Source organism: Pogona vitticeps, chromosome 7, assembly GCF_051106095.1.
Source record: "Pogona vitticeps strain Pit_001003342236 chromosome 7, PviZW2.1, whole genome shotgun sequence".
NCBI classification, from domain to species: domain Eukaryota; kingdom Metazoa; phylum Chordata; class Lepidosauria; order Squamata; family Agamidae; genus Pogona; species Pogona vitticeps.
The window spans coordinates 31844088-31865750 of record NC_135789.1 but is presented as its reverse complement, the minus strand read 5'-3'; the positions used below and the strand labels follow the sequence as shown (position 1 = coordinate 31865750).

At 48.6% G+C, this 21663-nt stretch overlaps 1 protein-coding gene and 1 pseudogene across 2 annotated transcripts in view; one reads left to right on the top strand and one right to left on the bottom strand.

Moving 5' to 3' along the window:
• The window catches only part of LHFPL7 (LHFPL tetraspan subfamily member 7), a 51667-nt gene that overhangs the window by 8021 nt on the left and 21983 nt on the right, over positions 1 to 21663 (bottom strand). The window lies entirely within an intron of this gene.
• LOC110087403 (sodium/potassium-transporting ATPase subunit alpha-2 pseudogene) lies at positions 2592 to 15323 on the top strand (annotated as a pseudogene). The gene has a single exon (XR_013538027.1). The product of XR_013538027.1 is annotated as a sodium/potassium-transporting ATPase subunit alpha-2 pseudogene (transcript).

Here is a 21663-nt window from a genome sequence, read left to right as displayed (position 1 = left end):
GATGGGGGATGCACCGAAAGAATATTGGAAAAAAACCTTGAACTTTTATAAAGAAAAATCCAAAGGTTAAACTAAATCAAATCTGACAGATTCATCCAGCTGTGATTGTTTTATCATGTAAAAAGTCTGGGTTTGGAACTGGTGTGTTTTCAACCAGGATTTTGGCCCTCCCATCATTATTTTCCCCCCTGACGTCTTCATCTAGAATCCCCACACAGCATCCCAATAAAACACGGTCCTCCTCGGTCTTAAAACTGATGGGGATAACTGAATCTGGGAGGTTTCATTTCCAGCTGTTTGGGAAGAATTTACTAAAATTCACACAGGTCTTACACAGACGATGTAAGGAGAAAATAAAAAGAAATCTACATTTTTTTTTTTAAATGGGAGGAAGCGAAACAGATTTTTTCCCAGCTTAACCTTTGCTCACGTTTGGTCAAACTATCCTTCTGGAGGGGAGGGGGACACCCCATAGCTGTGAGATAATCACGCAACCCCACAAAAGTATGTGATTCACCTTTGGTCGGGATGGTTTTGACCTCTCTTCCTTGGCTCTGTTCATTTATTTTGTTCCAAGCGCCTCTTAATCCTTTCCCTGTCCAACATGCCCATTAAGAATCCCTTACGTGAGTCCTTCACCAGAAAACCTGGTGTCAGTTCCGAGATAGTTTATAGCCGGGAACCAGGGACATCCATTCCTAAGAAGGTCACCTTTTTTAGTCCTGCTTTCGACTCTTCTAGGCTTCCGAAGGAGTCCGAGTGTGACTTTCCTTCTCAGATATTTGCCGGCTTGTGTTAACCTTTGCGGGTTTTGCTGAACCACCAGAAAGAGATGATCCAGGAAGATGCTGTGTACTGTGTTAGGCTCAGAGCCATTGATACATATATTTTGCTGCCTGAGATCAAGGAACACAGAACGTAAAACTCACCGGATTCTTCGATACTTGGGCAAAACAAACAAACAAACAAACAAACAAACAAACAAACAAACAAACAAACACAAACACAAACACAAACACAAACACAAACACACACACACACACACACACACACACACAGAGAGAGATCTGCTTCTCATTTCTGGCCAGTAAAAATATAAAGATAATGTAATGAACTATGTAAAAGATGTACTGCCCATTTCTGAGGCTCAGAATCCACTGATTCTCTTTGGCTGTACCCCAAGTTGACTGAATTTCTCTACAGTCACAGAAGATTTCTTCTGTATCCAATCATTCTCTGATCTTCCGACTTCTCTTCAGAGGCTACTAAGTGGCTTCCAGTTGGTCCAGCAAGACTGGTGCGAGACTCCCTTCAGCTTTCATCCATTCAGCAAGATGTGCTGTTTTCGCTCTCCACAGGTTTAGCACAGAAAACAAATGAGGGAGGGAAGTGGTAGCAATCCACGATGAGGCTCCTAGGTGGCACCAGACTCCAGGACTCGACAGAACGTAGCATTTCGGAAATATAGTAGTACATCTGGTTCTTCACCCGGCTCTTGTTTGCCAAGCAAGGAACAAACAGGGCGAATAGCCTTCTTTTTGCAAAAGCGGTTGTGGGGGAAGAGTTGAGGTTTGGCGCACCTTGACCTTCCTCGTACAGCACGAGCGGTCAACCTGAAATCTCTGTCAGCCAAGAGAGGAGAGGAGAAATCCTACGGGGCTGATATTGAGCATCTCCTGAATTATGCAAAAAAGGAGCTCTTCCCCCAAGGAGATTTAAGAGAGAAGGAAGCTGGCAAATGCATCGCCACCAGTAATGCTGAATTTATGCCTGCCTTTTCCTGCCGGAGGAAGAGCGTGGGGTTCGCCACGTGTCCCTGGACTACAGTTCCCATCATGCTTCACCATAGGGTTGATAGGGGGCTGCAGCCCAACCACATCATCAGGAAGGCAACACCTTCCTCCCTTTTGCTTTGCTGCTGTGTCCTGTCCAGCAGCGTTGACTTGCACCCAAAGATGAAAGAAACCTGTTTTGAACACTTTTAGTTATCTCATTAAAAACAGCCATTTAGATCTTGGACGGTCCCAAAACAGAACTAGCTATGTCGCCTACTGTGAAAAAAAAAGTAGGCTTTTTATATGCATTTGCTAGCCGTATTTGGAGGAGGCCAACCGTTCAAAGAGGAGTAGGCACTCACATCAACCCTATGGGTCCTCCAGGTGGATCGGCCATCTCGGTCCGAGTTACAGACTTTTGCGGCACCCGGAAGGCGAACAACATTCACACAGGCAGAAGCTTCTGAAGGCTCTTCTAGCCCTCTAAACTGTGGAAGCCGGTGGCTCCGACACCCGTGGCGTGTTCCGTCTGCTGTCAGGTCTGAGTCCGAACCTTTACAGGAGTGTAATCCAAAGTGCAGATCAACACCCGGGGCAGCTCTTTCAGAATTCGGACTCAAACCCGGAGCGGCTTTCCTGCGCCAGCCTCCAGGCTGATCTCCAACAACCCGTCTGAGATAACCACACCTACCTCTCACAGGCCTTGGGTGTGTGTGTGTTAATAGGGCCAACACCTCCCTCTACACACACACACACACACACACACACACACACACACACACACACACACACACACACACACACACACCTTGGGGTGCTGTGCATCAAGACCAGCAACCTTCCATTGCATGAGTATTTGGGGAGGAGGACGTTTTCAGGGGCCAGACTGCTTCTCTGCAAGCCATCTTGCAAGGTTCTTGAGCCGTTCTGACAACAAAGCCACACACACACACCGGGGGGGGGGGGGGGAACGTCACGCCAACACTGCGAAAGATGCAACGCCTATTATTCAAAGGAGGCCTTGCAGCCAAAAGAGAGGCCTGCACACAAGATCGCAGCGGGAAGCCTCCCTCAGAGGCTGAGGGATACCAGCACTGCCAGTGCGATGGAAGCCGGCTACCCATAATAATCCACTCCACGGCACCCTGCCAGCTAGCCTAACAAAAGCCAACTGTCAAACGATTCTGCCCAGCTCACGATAACGTAAAGCGGCCACCAGCTGCCACAATAAAAGGCACACACCATTTCTCCTTCTTTCTTCCTTTTCGCGGCCCCTTATTCTTCATCTCACAAGGAAGACTGATTTTCTTTTCGGCTCCACTTCAGCCGCAAGAGGCAGACTTCCCAGAGTTATCTGAAGGTCGCCCCTGCGTGCTTTTAACGGGAACGGAGAATTACGTCCATTTCCCTCGACTTTTCGGTCTCACTGTGCTTTGCCGCTCTTGACGTCCGCGGAAGGGGCTTTGCAACCCCCAACCTGTCCGTGCAACGCTTCATGACTTGCTTCTCTCTTCTTCAGCTTTCGGACAACCTTTACATCCAGACCTGTTTCCATGCCGCAAAAGCTTCAGTGGGAGGGTGTGAGATTTGTTCTATCCCCTCCCCTGGGCAAGCGTACAAGAAAATGACCCACATCTTATCCGCTGGTATTACAAATGGTAACAAGAGTGGGACTGGCTTGGTTCCCCTCTTAAGAAGTCAGTTCCAGTGGGCTTTGCAACGGTTGACTCCCACCTTCTCCACCAGGGGGCAGAATCCCACCACATTAAGAAGCTGCATGCGGGACTGCTTCTTTTCCTTCTCCCTCCTCCTCCGCTCCTTCTTTTGTGCCAGGGCTTTACTTTTTTGAAGACTGCAAACTTGGCTGTAGGGACTGTTTTGACGGTTTACACAAACTGATAGGTAACCGGCTCCTTTCCAACTCAACAGAGGAATATAAATGCTACACCCATCTGAACGGCCTGTTTGGGCTTCTTCTGCCTTCCAGTATTTTTGACATCAAATTCTTTCCATTCTGAATACGAACGGATACGCACATGCTAGGAAATTCCAGCAATCAGGAGGCTTTTAACTTTCCTTTCCCCACCATCCCCCAGCCAACAGGGCCAGCAAAGAAGCCTGGCAACAAAAACTACACCACCAGTATTAGAACTGCTGGGTAGCCTGGTGGTTTAGGAGAAGCCAGAAATTGGAAGTTCGATTCCTCGCTGTGCCTTCTTGAGAGGCGCAGAACTCGCTGATCTATAGGGTCCCTTCCAACCCTGTAGTTCTAAGACGATCGTGATGATCCCCCCAGTTCTGGCAAATTCCGACGAACTGGATCCATTGAAAAATGAACTGGAGCAGTATTCTTACCCTTGTCGAATTCTGGACTGGCCAGCACCGTGAAGGCTGCCATCAAGTGACTGAAATTAAATAGAATTCCTCCCTAAAAGCATTATATTCGGATCGTTACCTTGTCGGCCTGCTCTTAAAACAGGGACGTCTGACATATCTGGACAGTTATATTGCTACCCAAAACACATGGATGGAAACCCCTCGCTTCTTTTATGCCTGGATCATAAGCATATGATCTGTGTGTGTACAGAATATAGAGATGGAAAAGGACATTACTGGTACATTTCCTTTCTCTCTCCAGGCTGCTAAGAGCTTTCCATTCATCAGGCCCGCTCCCAAATCTCATCAATGTCACCATTCAGAGGACCACGTTCTTCTGTCTTCTCATAAAACCCTGCCCCCCCCACAACTCTGATCTGTTCCACCCGACTGCTTCCGATGGGCCATAAATCAGCAACCCAGCAAGAAATGGTAAAAATAATGATCCTTCTCCAAACCCTCTCCACGTTTCAGCTTTTTTCCCTCCTCTTGCAGGCTCTTCGTTCTAGCCAGATAGTAGGCCGCAAAAGCAAAGATTTACACCTCCAATCTCTTCTGGAACTCTTCTTGGCTACGGACATATTCCACTTGCAAAAATACAGCATTTTGCTGGAAATCCTCTCTTCTGCCTCTGTTTTCTTTGACAAAGCTTTAATGCAGTGTCTGTGAATGTTATGATATGAAACTGGCTGGGGTTTTTTGCAAAAGACTATACTTTGTTTGCACGTGTTAACATTTTGCAAATAACATTTTATCGCCTGTAAATAACATGGCATTTTCGAGATTTCCTCCCTGATTCAGGGGCCACCCCTGCTGTGGTTCTAAGCTCTCAGCAATCTCGTGATCGGATGATATGGGGCAGTTCTGGTGATTTTCCTCACAGGACTGTTGTAAGGGTTACCATCATGTCTCCAGACAGCAAAGGGAGTTTTCTCGTGCCACATTTAGGTTAATCTAAAGAAGACCTTTCTTCACCTGAAACACTGCAGACCAATTAATTAAAGCACATGTATTTATAGCCTTTATATTCTGCCTTTCTTCCACAGACCTTGTGATTGGGAACATGGTTTTCCCCACTTTGCCTTCACAACAATGCAACATATGCTGCTTATATACCACTCAGTACTTAAGGCACTTGCTGGGTAGTTTATAATTTTTAATTATGCAGGCTACACAACGCCCCTCCCTCCAGCAAGCTCGGTACTCAATTTACCAATCTCGGAAAGACGGAAGGCTGACTGCGCTGCTTTATCATAAAATATGGGTAACAAATTAATTTCAAACTAATGATTTTCCAGTCTTTGGTCGTCATACCATAATGCCCATCAGTCCTAGCCAGAATACCTGGTGCTGAAGGACGATGGGATTTATTGTCCCACCAGGATGGCTGGAGGGCCATGACTGGCCCACCATTTGCTTTAAAGGGTTCTGCCATTTCCCGGCAACCTCGCTTTCATCCGGTTGGTCGTTGTTTCCTATGACAATTAAAGAAATATTTGCAGCCAGCATCCTATAGGAAGGCTGGAAGTCCAACCTTCTTTATATATCTGCCACCCCTGGTGAGAACAAATTTCCAATTAATCAGCTGTTTTATCTGCAAAAGACGCAGTTGATCTCAAGGGCAGGACTATTATTTGCTTTGTTTTATCGAACCCAGCAGCTGCAGATGTCTTGCTGGGGGGAAAAAAATTTATCCTTTTGCTGGCATGTGAGTGAATGAGAGAGATTGAGAGGCCCCCTCAAAAGTGAAATGGAATCCAGAAAAATGCCTTGTTTTCCCCCCTACAAATGTAATCATCTAAGGATCCTTTAAAGGATGCCAGAAGCGTGTCTGCTTGTTTTCTTATTTGGCTAAGATAGGCATTTATATACTTCTAAGGAGAACAGCTTTTTAAAAACCTATCTACATTTCTTAAACAATTCCCCCCCCCCCTGCCCAACTTTTGAATGCCAGAGAGACCGAAATGTTTCCAGGAAATAGGGAAGGCTGGGAAAAATGTGTAACTCGTTAAGGAAAATATATGGATATTTTCTACAACACCAAATTCCATCATCAATACGGTTTCTTTAGTACCGTCTACACTAAAACCAAAGAACTTACCAGCTGGAACCTCCCTGCCCCCATCACGGACACAAAGCCCAAATCAACCCTAGCTGTGTCTACTCAAGCCTCAGTACAACAAATGCGGGTGCAAAGCAACAGGACATTCAAGGCGAGATATTCTTGGGGTAGCTTAACTATTTCCACTTGCCCAGTGAGTTTCTTTGGCCGAGCGGAGATTCGAACCCAGGCCCCCTCAGTCCTAGTCCACCACTCTATCTGCTACACACCACACTGGTATATTCAGTATGGCTTTGCTAAAGTTTTGATATTAGGTTATTGCTTAAATCAGTTTAGCGTTGGGTCGATGATGGTTCAAAGGCAAGAAATGTCTGTGTGTGTATGAGAGAGAGAGAGAGAGAGAGAGAGAGAGAGAGAGAATAAGCATCTTTTCAACATTTTAGAAGTGCTTGCATACAAAACCAATTGATTAGGCAGCATGGAAGAAATAACTTAATTACTTCTTTTGTCGACGGGAGACACTGAATTGCATGTCTTCTTGGCAAAACACAAATTAAGACAAAACTTGACCAATAACCACGCCTTTCTGTCCTCTTTTTTAGCAACTTGATCAAGAAGTATCAACTCACTGAGAACACAAGTGGGGGGGTATTACAAGCCATGTGAAGAATGAACACACACACACAAGCCTTCCTAGACTGCTTTTCATTAGAGCAAAAATGTCATCGTGGTTTACAACAGAAATCAGGGCAATAAAACCAGTGGCTTATGAGAAGAACAGTAAAAAAGGGGGGGGGCAGCCCTTTCCAGTAAAATCTATCAGCCAGAATCTTCTGGCACCGTCATGCTGGTGTAACTCCACCAGTGTACTCTTCAGCAGGAAACTGTCACAAGGGAAGACGTCAGTGTAGGCATTTACTGATGACCGTGAGTCCAGAGACTGGGACATGACAGCAAACGCTTATGCTGACTTCTTCATTTGCAACAATTCTTCCATATTTTATAGTTATTTTCTATGAGCACTGCAGAGCTGGAAGGGACCCTCTGGATCCTCAAATCCAGCCTCTGTCTGGCAGGCACAGTGGGGATTCAAACTCCCAGCTGAAACCATGGAGCTATCCAACGTGTTTATAATTACACTGGGAGTTACACCGACTGGTGCAAAATAGCAGAATTCTAGCCGTTAAGAGCAGTTCATTACAATGCAACGTAGTTGGTGCAAGCAATCGGATGAATAATCACGAAAAATGCCTGGGTAAATGGATATGTCTTTAGCTGACCTCTCTGACGCAGGGACGTGTGTGATCCCTCCACGGGTGAAGGCTTGCAGAGAAAATATGCAGATGGCCCCGATGCTCTCTGTACGGCCAGAGTGAGGCCGGTAGGGCTGGGAACACAGATGGCGTCTCTCTTTGTGAGAAGTCTTTACCTTCTGAATGCAGTTGAAATCAGAAAGGAGATGGGGACTGAACGAAACCTTACACCCACCCACACCCAAAAAAGAGCGCAATTCAGCACCATGGCCAGTTCAAGACTGCCCGGAAGAAAAGTAAGGCCGGAGGGGGAACGGGGCGCGGGTATTTTCAAACTACACCTCGAGCAAAATCTGGAGGTGGGTTTGCACCTCTCTGCCGCGCAGTTAGAAGGAGGGATTTCTTGCAAAACTGTAATTTGGAAATTCAGGTTGTTTTTTTGGTGGAATTTCTCTTCCTGCCAAGAGCCGGCAGATCTGCCTGTTCTTTGGAGGGGAAGACCCTGCTGCTTGCTTCTGAGTCCCCCCTCCACAAACACATGGTTTTTAATGCTTGACAGCCATGCTGGGGCAGCTCTCCACAGTTGCTATGGTGGAGCAACGGCGCATTTTTTCGCACGGGAGAGAAAACCCCGCGGAGACGGAACAATAGCCGCACCGTTTTTGGCAGGATGCGCGGCCCGTTTTGGCCTCCTGACCCAGCCGGCCTGTGGACTCAGCTGCCTCGGCGGACGTCCTCTACATCCCAAAACGCCCAGCAGCCAAAGGACCCTGCAGAAGGATGGCTCAATTGTTCAGCTTTGACACCTCTTTGGCGACGTGGAGGAACCTGAATTTCAATGGTGTCGGGAGGGAGGAACAGCCAAAGGCCGGAGTGTCTCCTGAGGGGGAGCCCCAAAGCCATTGCTAATGAGGTTCCTTTTCTTCTTCGGGATGCTGGCTTTGAAAAGGGAGGGGCAAAATAGCTTTTGAGAGAAGGAGGGAAATCCACAATCAAGGATAAATGCAGGTTAGCCTCCCATGTCCATGATTACGGGGTTACAAAATTTCAGGGTTCGTAGTCTCCTACGAAGAGACCTTTCTGTTGGGAAGCAAAACAGAGGCCAGCGTGACTCTTTGTGACTGGTGTTATTAAAAACAGACTTTTAACATCGTTTTTAATTTGCTTTACGTTTGAAACATGTAATTCATTGAACATTCTTGGGGGCAGGAAAATGATTAATAGGCACTTTTTCATGAATATGTATGTGGGTGGAAACAAGCAAAGGAAGCTGGCTCAGTACAGGTCAACACATATATCTTTTTGGCTTAGTCCAACCTGTACCAATCATCCCCAAACCCACGCCCTTCAGATGTTTGGGATTACGCTTCCCATTATCCCCGACAACATAGGCCACGGTAGCCATACACAGGAGGTGTTGTATTCCAACACATCTGGAGGGCATTAGGCTGTGATGAAGGCTGCCCCACCTGGATTGATTTTTCATTGTTTCCCTTTTAAAAAGAAAACAAGGTTACGGTCCTCGTCGTTCTAAACCGACGGCTGATTTCACATCAGAAGCCAAGGGATAACCAAGCAAACTCTGTCGCTTAGCAGCCGGGGCCTAACTTCAATGGCTGATCCCACCTAGAGTTGACCCAAGCTGATCTATACAATCAATGGCTGAACGGCGAACCAATACACCTGAATTTAATTGGTAGTTCAGAGTTAGCCCCCCTTGAGTCAACTCTAGGTGGGATCGGCCACCACAGGTAGGCCTCTTGTTGCTAAGAGACAGAGCTTACCTGGTTGCCTGGGCGTGTGACAGCACAAAGGGCTCGTTGGGTGGCTGGTTGCTAGGGGCGTGGCCTGGAGCCTTCCTTCATTGCTAAGGCGATGGACGGTCATCCTTTTCTGTTGGGATGGAAGGCCAGTTTGGTCCGTGAAGGTCCACGTCCGGCTTGAGGTTTCATGCCCTTTTCCCTCCTTGTGGTAGGAGGAAGGTAGACTGAGAAGCGGGGCTGAGCATCCGGTCACCCCGTCATGGGGAAGAAGCAGAAAAAAATCTCCCTCTGCGAAAGGCTGTTCCCATTTTGCTTCAAGAAAGCCAAGAAAAAGGTGGAAGATTTAGAGGATCTGAAGAAAGAAGTCGATCTTACCGACCACAAACTGACCTTGGAGGAAATAGGGTCGAAATACAAGGTGGACGTGTCCAAGGGGCTCACCCATGCCCAGGCTGCAGCCAACCTCGCTCGGGACGGCCCCAACGCCCTCACGCCTCCCCCGACTACGCCAGAGTGGGTCAAGTTTTGCCGGCAACTCTTTGGCGGCTTCTCCATCCTGCTGTGGATCGGGGCCATCCTCTGCTTCCTGGCCTACAGCATCCAGGAGATGATGGAGGAGAAGGCGGAAAGGGACAACCTGTACCTGGGGGTGGTGCTGGCGGCCGTGGTCATCGTGACCGGCTGCTTCTCCTACTACCAGGAGGCCAAGAGCTCCAGGATTATGGAGTCCTTCAAAAACATGGTGCCCCAGCAAGCCCTCGTGATCCGAGACGGCGAGAAGATGCTGATCAACGCTGAGAAAGTGGTGGTCGGAGACCTGGTGGAGGTGAAAGGAGGAGACCGGATCCCTGCAGATCTCCGAGTGATCTCTGCCAGCGGCTGCAAAGTGGACAACTCCTCTCTCACGGGCGAATCGGAGCCGCAAAGCCGGTCGGCGGAATGCACCCACGATAACCCGCTGGAGACACGCAATATCTGTTTCTTCTCGACCAACTGCGTGGAAGGCACAGCCCGGGGCATCGTGGTCTTGACGGGAGACCGTACGGTGATGGGACGCATTGCTTCCTTGGCTTCTGGCCTGCAAGAGGGTCCTACCCCCATCGCAAGAGAGATAGAACATTTTATCCACATCATCACCGCCGTGGCTGTCTTCCTGGGCGTGAGCTTCTTCATCCTTTCGCTCTCGCTGGGGTACAGCTGGCTGGAGGCTGTGGTCTTCCTCATTGGCATCATTGTGGCCAATGTCCCGGAAGGGCTCCTGGCCACGGTGACGGTCTGCCTGACGCTGACCGCCAAACGCATGGCTCGCAAGAACTGCCTGGTGAAGAACCTGGAAGCCGTGGAGACGCTGGGCTCCACGTCCACCATCTGCTCGGACAAGACAGGGACCCTCACCCAGAACCGCATGACGGTGGCTCACATGTGGTTCGACAACCAAGTCCACACAGCTGACACCACAGAGGCGCAGGCGGGAGCGGTGATTCTGAGCAAACGCTCGCCCACGTGGGCAGCCCTGACCCGCATCGCCGGGCTCTGCAACAGGGCAGACTTCAAGGCCGGACAGGAGAACGTGCCCGTGGCCAAGAAAGACACGACCGGTGACGCCTCCGAGTCGGCCCTCTTGAAATGCGTCGAGCTGTCCTACGGGTCAGTCGCCACCATGCGGACGAAGAACCCCAAAGTGGCAGAGATTCCTTTCAACTCGACCAACAAGTACCAGCTGTCCATCCACGAAGCGGAAGACAAGCCCAAAGGGCACCTCCTCGTGATGAAAGGGGCCCCTGAGAGAATCCTCGAATGCTGTTCAACGATCCTGATCCAAGGGAAGGAAGTCAACCTGGACAAGAAGATGCAGGAAGACTTTCAGAAAACTTACCTTGAGCTGGGCGGGCTGGGTGAGCGAGTCCTTGGGTTCTGTCACTTCTATCTCCCCGAACGCCAGTTTCCCAGAGGATTTAAGTTCAACACAGAGAAGCTCAATTTCCCCATCAATAAGCTGTGTTTCGTGGGACTCATCTCCATGATCGACCCGCCTCGGGCTGCCGTGCCGGATGCCGTCGGGAAGTGCCGAAGCGCCGGCATCAAGGTGATCATGGTCACAGGAGACCACCCTATTACCGCCAAGGCGATCGCCAAGGGGGTCGGCATCATTTCCGAGGGGACCGAGACGGTAGAAGACATTGTGGAACGGCTCAACATCCCCGTCAGCGAGGTCGACCCCCGGGAAGCCCAGGCCTGCGTGGTCCACGGCTCCGATCTCAAGGACATGACCTCCGACCAACTCGACGACCTCCTCAGGAATCACACGGAGATTGTCTTCGCCCGCACTTCCCCGCAGCAGAAGCTGATCATCGTGGAAGGGTGTCAAAGGCAAGGCGCCATTGTGGCGGTGACGGGCGATGGCGTCAACGATTCCCCCGCCCTTAAGAAGGCCGACATCGGGATCGCCATGGGCATCGCTGGCTCCGACGTCTCCAAACAAGCCGCCGACATGATCCTCCTTGATGACAACTTTGCCTCCATCGTGACGGGGGTGGAGGAAGGCCGCCTGATCTTTGACAACCTCAAGAAGTCCATCGCTTACACCTTGACCAGCAACATCCCGGAGATCTCTCCCTTCTTGATGTTCATCCTCTTGAGCATCCCGCTTCCTCTGGGCACCATCACCATCCTCTGCATAGATCTGGGTACGGACATGGTGCCCGCCATCTCCCTGGCCTACGAGTCCGCCGAGAGCGACATCATGAAGAGGAAGCCGCGCAACTCCAGGACGGACAAGCTGGTGAACGAACGGCTCATCAGCCTGGCCTACGGGCAGATCGGGATCATGCAGGCCTTGGCCGGATTCTTCACCTACCTCGTCATTATGGCTGAAAACGGGTTCCTGCCCACCACCTTGTTAGGCCTCCGCCTGGATTGGGACGACCGGTCCAAGAATGACTTGGAGGACAGCTACGGCCAGGAGTGGACCTTCGAGCAGAGGAAAGTAGTGGAGTTCACCTGCCATACCGCTTTCTTCGTCAGCATCGTGGTGGTACAGTGGGCCGACCTCATCATCTCCAAGACCCGGAAGCTCTCTCTGTTCCACCAGGGGATGAGAAACAGGATCCTGATCTTTGGCCTCTTGGAAGAAACCACTTTGGCTGCCTTCTTGTCGTATTGCCCGGGCATGGAGGTGGCGTTGCGCATGTACCCGCTCAAGATCCCCTGGTGGTTCTGTGCTTTTCCGTTCAGCCTCCTGATCTTCGTTTATGATGAGATCCGGAAGCTCATTCTCCGCCTAAATCCAGGAGGATGGGTGGAGAGAGAAACTTACTACTAGGGGGAACAACTATGGTGCGTCCCTGGGTTAGCCATTCCATTTGTTAAAAAGAAGACAAAGGAGGGGGAAAAAACACTAAAAATTTTTTTGGATTCTTTGCTGCGTGCGGACTCCAAAATATATCTAAAACTAAAGGCTGCTCTTTTAAATAAATTACATGGTTCAAATATTTAGCTCTAAATCCAGGCAGTTGTTGGTTTTTCCCTTTCCCCGTTTGCCTTCCAATGGTTTTAATCACAAAAGATACATTAGCCAAAGTAAACACGAAAGGAAGTGAGACATGGGTGTAAAAAAAATCGACAAAACAGATAACAACCAGTTTTGAGATTACAAGAAGAGCAAGAGGAGGGTCCAGCATATGGCGAAAGAAAATGAATGTTATTCCACAGTGAAGTATAAGTGGATAACAAGTAGATTTCACCAGTTTTTGGTTTTTAAAAATAGCACACTGATCCTCGAGGGGAGAGAAAAAAAAAGAAAAAGAAAATTCATACTTGGGTGGTAAATCAATTACAACAACTGCAAAGCGCGTAAGCTTTCAGCTACCACCTAGATCTTCATCAGGCAGCGTCTAAAATTTAGGCCCGATGTTATGACCACGAGATCTGTCGTTTCGGGTCAGGTTCTTTCCTAACGCCACCTCCCAGAGTCCCTAGGTATGGCTGGTTGTCTGAAGCTTCACATCCGGGGTTGACAGCAGCCGCTTCTCATGAGAAGACACAGGGAGAAAGAAAGTCAAAACCGGCCTCTTCCCACTTCCAGTGCTTTCCCCCTTGCTTAAGTTCACCTTCTGGGATGCCAGAAGCCCTGGAGATTTTGCACAAGGCTGGTTGTTCCCAACAAGCGATCCAAGTAATTTCCGAGTCTCTTTGCTAGAATTCTCCAGTTAGGGCCTGGGAATACAGGAATGAGAACTGGGGAGAGTTTCTATTTTTTTAAAGGCAAAATCTTGGGAGCTCAGCAGATCATAAATAGGCTGGGAAAACTCATTTCCACTCCGTAGGCCCCCCCCCACCCCTGAGCTCAAGAGTCTTGGGTTGGCTGTAGATTTACTTCTCTACGGGGGGGGGGGGTAAAAGTTGTAGCTGGAAGCAAAAAGAAATCGAGAGAGGTAGAATTTTGCCTACCAAGCAAAATGGATATAAAAGGTGGGGCCGCCAAGGAAAACAACTAGCTCCCGTTAGTATATTCCAATTTCATAATCCTCTGAATCATATTAAGAGACCCTCGTCAGCTGCACCCAGCCTGTTATCTGTGGCTTACCGCTTGCGCCTGCTAGAATAGGGGGGCTCGCCGGCTTAACAGGAAATGGAGGACGACCAATGTGATTTTCTGCTTCCTTAGATGGAGCAGGCAGACAATCGCTTGCCAACTCCAAGCATTCTCGGTCCCTGCAAATAATCTGCTGTATTGCCGCCGTTCTCCAAACCCTGGGCAAAAGCTGCTTGCTGAGGATGCCTGAAATGGAACCCCTTCTGAGGCCAAGCGGGGTCCCCCAATTCCCCAAACAGCTGCTTTGGGCTGAAGTTACCTCCACAGGAACAATCACAGCTTTGCAATAACTCACAAACTGTGGAATAATTAGTTACAAGTAATTACTTCCCTGTAACTAGCTGCTAACTCAAGGGCAAAACAAAGGGACACTCAAAAGTAGTGTAATAAATAGGTGCTGAGTTACATCGCTGGCCAAACAAGTTTACTTGTTAATTTTTAAGCGAGTTGTCGGTCCAGACCCTCCCTGTCAGCCTGGCCCTACCTCGCAGGATGGTTGAGAAAACAAGAGAAAGGAGATGCATGTACACCATGCTCTGGACCCTTAAGAAGAAAAGGGAAGTTATAAACGGAAGAACGCTTGTTTTGTAGACCTGTGACCACTTTTGCTGCCTCCTATTCCAAAGACTTTCCCCGACAATTTATGCCCCAGATTTCGGCTCCACCGATTCATTTCATATATTTGCAAAACCCCATTATGAGTCGTGTGGGGCCGGTTCTGTTGCTGGAACATTTTTCCATCGGTTAAAAAAAAGAGAGACAGAGAGACAGGAAAGCAAAGTGGGGGGGGGACAACGCCCACACTCATTCCCTTCCGTGTTTCGGCCGGACAAAAAGCAAGCAGGTCCCCCTGCCTTTTCAAAATTAACTTAATTTGAATGATAATTTCAGCCTCCATGAGATGCAAACGGGACCATCTGCAACGCGGCTGAAAATGGGAGAAAGGGGCTGAATTTGGAGGAGGGCAATCCTTAAGGCAGAACAAGACCGTCCAGATAGGATGAAGGGAGCAGTTTTCATTCATTGGATCCTGATAAGTTATAAAAGCCTCTGTCAGGGAAAGGCCCCGGCCCCTGGAGTTCTAAAAGTTACTTCTTTAGACCAATGAAATGAAATATTTTTAAATAATCATTCCTAAAATGCAAAACAGTGGTTGTTGATCCTTGAGATCATGAGAAACTATAGGGTCTAAGCAACATTTGATTTGCAGGCGTGATCGTTCCCATATGGGAACACAGGATGCCAATAGGAAGAGAACAGAAATATATTTCTCCTTTCAACCTAACCACAGTTTTTTGGATTTTTTCCACCCAAACTCCAGCAACGGGGGTTTGTTCCAACTCTGGAGATCTCTGTCTCGTCAAGAGATCTGAAACGACGACTTCCATCATCCTTCACCACCGGCCATGCTCAGGAGCTGGTAGCCAATGTAACTGCATTGCCCAAAATTCCCAACCTCACCCTTCCAATGAATGAAGGAATAACCTTTTAAAAACAAAATAAGTTATACGTAGTTCAAGCCTAGTCGAAGTACAACCTGCTAGATGTTCAGATGCCATAAGGCTGCTGTTTTTCCTTGCCACGGGATAATCTTGCTAACCTTCAGGAAATATCAATCTGAATCCCTTATTTGAGTTAGACAAACACACGGGTCCTAGAGTAAATTAAGCCTGAACTCTCTTTGGAGGCCAAAATGCTATAACTGAGGCTGTCCCGCTTTGGGCACATTTATTTATTTATTTAGTTATTTATTTATTTATTTGTTTGTTTGTTTGTTTATTATTGGATTTCTACCCTGCCCATCTAGACCAAAGGTCTCTACACATCATGAGGAGGCAGGATTTCCTGGAAAAGACAACAACGCCAGGAAAAGTAGAAGGCAGCAGGAAGGGAGGAAGACCAAACACGAGATGGACCGACTCTCTCTCAAGGAACCGCCAGGTGTGAGTTTAGACAAGCTGAGCAAGGGCTGTGGAGGACAGGACGCGTTGGAGACGGCTTGCTTGTTCATGGGGTCATCATAATTTCGAGGCAACTTGACGGCACATAACCACGACAGACTTCCAAAGCTCTGATTAGTCTACGTGAAGCTGCAGTGGATAGTCTCTGCAAAAGTTTGGATGAAAGCCCAGAGCGGATTTGCCGGCTTTCTTGTAAAACCGGGAATCCCCACCTTCCAAGGTGCAAAAGCAATATATTTCCGTATAGTCACTGAGCCGGATTTTCTTCGTGGGGGCAAGGGGAAAACTGCGATTAATACTGATCTGGTCCAAAGCTATCGGTGGCTGAAAGCTGACAGATTCTTTTCCTCGAATCCTTGCGTCACATTGATTACTGACTTTGCTTTCCAAAGGTAATATGTTAGAGTGCTGTGCGGTGAGTTTGAAAGCTCGCCAGCAGATCCATTTCGCCAACAAGTCGCCCTTGATGAACGATGACTCGTTTGCAGGACAGGGAGGAGTCATAAAACAAAAGAAGCTGCTGGCTCGGGAATGACTACATCCTTCCCCTACATTTACACATTTAATTGTTATTTTCTGCAACTATGCTGGGTGATCTAAAGTAGATTTTAGGGGGGGAAACCCTCCCTGTAGTGTTGGTCTGGATGTCAAAGCCCCTCCCCTCCACCTTTAACCTCCACTTCCTTAAAGATACACAACACTCATTTCCAAACCAAGTAGACATGTTGTGGGATTTGGTGCATCCAGATTTGGTGCCCGAGGCAGCGACTGCACTTTCTACTTTTAAAGCTGCAATCAAAAGAGAGAGAAAAAAGCAAGACATCCCGAATGGTTATATATCTTGTTTGCTTTGTCAGAAATTTTGTGTGCGTATGCGTGTGTCCGAGGAGGGGGGGGTTGGAGACACTGAACATGGAAACAGACTGTATCTGTTCCCATCTTTGCCTGTGATTTCTTTAGCTGTGGCTTTTTTTCTTAGTGCCTTGCAACAGGGAGACAAGAGCACCATCGCTCCTCCGAAACACGACATCTCTGCGCTTGAGATTAGGAACAAGCCGCCCAAATGAGAGGCAGCCATTGCCTGGAGGCTCCCCCTCTTTCCCTCCCCCCCCCCTCGGCCACTTTCCACGATGACAGGTGGCTGGGTTTTAACAAGGCCCGAAGGAGCGAGAAGAGAAATAAAAAATGAGAAAATCTGCCAAGTGGCCCACATCCAAGGAGTGATTTCAGGTACACCCACACATACACACACACACCCCAACTCTGAAAAACAACAACTCAATTCCTTTTGAACAGCAAGTCTGAAAAGCATGCCATTTTTTGAACATCATCCAGGCGGGATTCGAGGGTGCTCGGCTACCCAGTGCTGGAAGGCGGCTGTTGGCAGAGCCGAACTCCAAACGCCTCTTCCCGCTGCCACCCGCTTTCTTGATTCGGCTCCCCGTTCAGCCCATCTGATCTACGTTAACATGTCTTCAAAGGTGGGTGTAGGGGTGCGCAACCTGGGAAGGTCAAATCCACACATGCTGTAGGAACACTGGCATCCTTTCCTCTCCCCTGAGAGTTCAAGGAGAGGCTCCTGTCTCTCCTTTTCCCCCTTTCACAACAGCCCTGCAAGGCGGGTTAGGGGCCGGGAAAGAATGAGCGCTCGCAGCTGGACACAAACCTGACAAGCTGCACGTCTCCAGGGGAATTGGAACTCGGATCTCCCAGGTTCTCGCTCTACGCCTAACTTTCCAAACTCGAGGTCCCCACACGTTCTTGTAGATGACCACTCCTGGAAGCCCCAGCTGGCCGACATAGCAGTAGTCAAGACTTCCCGGATGTGTGGCCACAGAAGGACGAAATGGGCCGCCCATGAGCATCTTCCAGAGGAAGGGATCACAGGAAAATTAGTGATGCAAATTCAACCCCATACGCCTGGGAGGGATACCATTCTGAGGACCTCCACGGCTTGCCCAGCAGCCAGGGGATGCTGGGATTTGTAGTCCCGAAACAGAACGTAAAGGCTTTACGGTCTGCTTGAGAGGAGGACCAGTGTGTGGAAAGAGATCCTCAAAGTTCTTAATATGGACTTCAAGGTCACGGGAGAGACCAGGCAAAGCCAAACACCAGATGGAAACGGGAGGGGGGCATCCGGTGTGGTGTTCACACAATTCCCATGCGGGCCCTTGCAAAATATAGCCACTTAGCAGCAATTAGGAGAAACCGCTTCTTTCTGCTTGCTCCCCCTTGGGGGGGGAATATAAATCCATCCAAAAGTATCCCTGTCTATCCTCCTCCTTTGCATCCACCCCAAATTCTCTCCTATTTATGGGAGCTAAATTAGACCTTTCGCTTCCTGGCTGTAAGAAGCCATCTTTCCGTGAGTTTTCTCCCTTTCTCTTCCCGGTCCACACACACACGCACACTGTCAATACATCAAAGGCTGTAATTAATCAAAAGATGACGACAAAGCACCGGGAGGATCAAATGAGTTCTCAAGGAGCTTGCCCAAACCTTCTCATGCCCATGGAGTGGATCCACCCTAGTTTTGATCTTCTTTTTAAGGGCGCCATCCCTGGCTTGCTGAAACAGGTTGCCCCATAAACATCACGCTAGCCACTCAATTCGACTCACGAGAAGACCAAGCAGCAAACCTGTAATTATGAGGAAGCAACTGGGGTTGCAACTCAGGACTCCAGAATTTACTGCCTGTGCCAAAAAGCATGGGCCACATCGGCTGGGGCACGCCGGAAGATGTAAAAACACATCTTTTTCAGGCCACAAGACATAAATTTAAAACGCAGTGTGAGTGAAAGAAGAGGTTCCATTGTTGAGATTAGCTCCATTTCTGTCTTTATCCCATGTTTTTATTATGTATTGTATCTCCTTTTAAGACAATGTTACTCGTGATTTTCCTTTACTTGTAGCACGCTTTGGCTGCAAGGCTGTGGAAAAGCGGTATACAAGTAAACAAAAGCGGTGTACAAATAAACAGAGGGAAGAAGACTCTTTTTGTCAATTCAAAAAATGGATCAAAGAAGAAAATCAGGAGGAGAGGGGGAGGGGTGCGTGCATTTAAAAGACTGGTGTGCCTTCTCAGATCGTGGTAGGATAATGGGGGAAAAAGCTGAGGAGTGTTTTCTCTGTGCCTGCAAGGTGGAAGAAACTTCATTTCTTCTCCTAAATTTTCAGCCAGAACGCCATCAAGGTAGGCACAAGGAAATGAGGACAAGTCCCTTGTGTCAGTTCAAACCGAGCAAGATTTAAAAAGGGGGGTGAGAGAGGCAGAAGATAGAACTGTGTGTGTAACGGTGCACCTAGAAATTCGTTTGAACGGCGGTGAAACGAGAGGAAGCACCCAAAAGGGAAATGAACAGAGAAGCGGGGTGGATAGGATATCGGGTCTTTCCTACAAATTTCCCCCCTCCCCAATGGAGGCAGAGAACCGGAGGGGGGGGCGCAGAATTTCCATCTCGACTGTCAACGTTTTTCCCCATGAGAAAGAATCCTCTCCCCACTGCTGCCCTCCGGGTATGCACCTCAATGGGAATTAGCAACCTTATTCTGGCTTCGTAAATGCAGAGCTGGGATGTATTACATTTTCGGATTGCAGCTCGCAGGATGGCCGGGGATTTGGGGAGCTGTCGCGAAAGGCAGGGACGTCCCCCGAGCCGTGGACGTTCGTGCAAGAGTCTCGAATCGCCACCCAAAAGTTTGAAAACTCCCTCACCCAGTTTGTTGGGGTTTTTTAAATTTATAAAGGGGCGCAGGAAGACAGAATCTGCCTGCAAATTCTGTCCCCGTTTGGGAAATGTACTTATTTTTCTTTCTTTCTTCTCAGTGGAGATCCAGTTCTTAGGAGAAAAGGAGAACGGGGATAAAGCTGACACGGCCCGACAGAGAATCGATGAAGGTAAGCTTCTGTTGACAACTGGAATTATCTACACACTCTTTCTTTCTTTTTTTAATGGAAGACCTCACAACACATACGTAAAGGCCCAACGCGGGGAGAACGGGCCTGGCAAAAGCTTTCTGAACAAGGAAAAGTGAATAAGGTCACTCCGTAGGTAAAAACGGAGAGAAAGAGAGATACACAAAGGTGGATGGATGGAGGGATAGACACAATCATAGAGAGAAAGAACCCCTCCCGAGACGGAAAGGGAGAAAATCACAAAGAGAGAAAGAGAAATTGCAGGGAAAGGCCACAGAAACACAGCGGCATTTTTGGAGAGAGAGAGAGAGAAGAAATGAGAGAGAGAGAGATCCCCAGGCACAGAAAGAGACAGAGAATCACACACAGAATAAAGAAAGCCAAGGTAATACCGAGGGAGACTCAGAAAAAGAGACACAGGGAGGCTGGGTGGGCGAGCCTGATAAAGCGGATGGCTACTATCGACTATATATAAGTTTGTCTTCAAGGTGCCTCCATGTTTTTGTATTTTTTAATTTTATTTTCACACCCAACGCTTGCACACAACTAATACAGCTACCCCTTCGACAACGACAACGGTTAATTGTGTTTTTCTTGTTCCTTATTGTCCGGGCCTTCCTGACTTTAAACGACTCCGATCCGTTCACCGACTGCGGTAGGTCCTATGGCTGCTGAGCGCTTGCAAACTCCAGGCCAGACGTCAAGAACGGCAGATTTGGTGGGATACTCAAAGGTAATCTAGTCTAACCCCCCTTTGGCTAGGGAAGGAACCTCCCTCTGAAACCTTCCCTGACAGGTGGTCCCCCAAACCTCCCACGAGGGACAGATCAGGGGCTTTCGAAGCCCCAGGAGGGCCAAACGGGGCCGGCGCCAGCTATCGGGCACCCAAGCAAACTCCCTTGCCCGTGTGTGTTAATTCAAGCCTGCATTTTGACACTGAAAATAGAAATAAACAAAAAAAGCAACGCCGCTCTGTCCTTATTATTCATCTGCTCGGTGGAACCGTGGTACATAAATAGCCCTGGATTTCATTTTTATTTTTATTTTCCCCAGAGACAGATGCCGGCACCGGTTTTCCCTTCCTGGCATCATCCTAGAATTTAAAAAAGCTGAACTTGAGGATTTGTGGTGGGCGGGGGGAGAGTTTGAACTGCAGAAAAGGCAGCTCCCCATAAAAACACAGCGCTTCAGAGCCATCTGCTTATAGGGACCGGTCCGTTTATGGGGATTCGTCTTCCAGAATCAGGTAATGAGATGGGCCGTCATCCCTTCCTCCTCCCTGGTCCCCCAACCCCACTGCAGTCTTCTGGGGTGGGGTGGGGGAGAGACACGTCGGTGGTCCCTTAAGCCAGCCTCTCCCCCCCACCCGGCACGCCTGAGTAAGGCTGTAATGAAGGGCTTCTTGTGGGCGAAGGCAGGCTGAGCAGTAATTAATTCTGCCGTTCTTCTCCGCTGCATTATGAAAAAACTCCCCATCGGAGGCTTCGGCCCTCAAAACCGATCCTTCCTGTGTCCTTCTGAAAAGGGTGAGATTTCTTTACATCGCTCCCTTTTCAAATACATCCACAATGTCAAGATGTGTGCCAGGTTTTTTTGGGTGAATGGGAACTACGAGGAAAAGGTCTCTGCCCCGAGGAACACACAGAACTGTCAAAACTGCAGGCTTTCACAGACACCCGATAGACAGCTTCGAACCCGCTCCATTCCTTGGCTTAACCGCTGTAAAAACACTCCATCTGACTTCCGATGCTTTTAAAAATCAAACCTAAATTTGATTTTAACGTTCTCTTTCTCTGATCGCATTTATCCAGGTGCCACGAGACTTGGCTTTTCCAGAAACAGTCTATTTTAGAAGTTCTTCTCCTTCTTCCTCCCCCTCATCCTTTTTTAAAACCCCTTTTAAAGTTGAGCCCTGCGGTCCAATTCCCAGGCAGAAATGCTTCTTACAAAGAGGGGGGAAAAA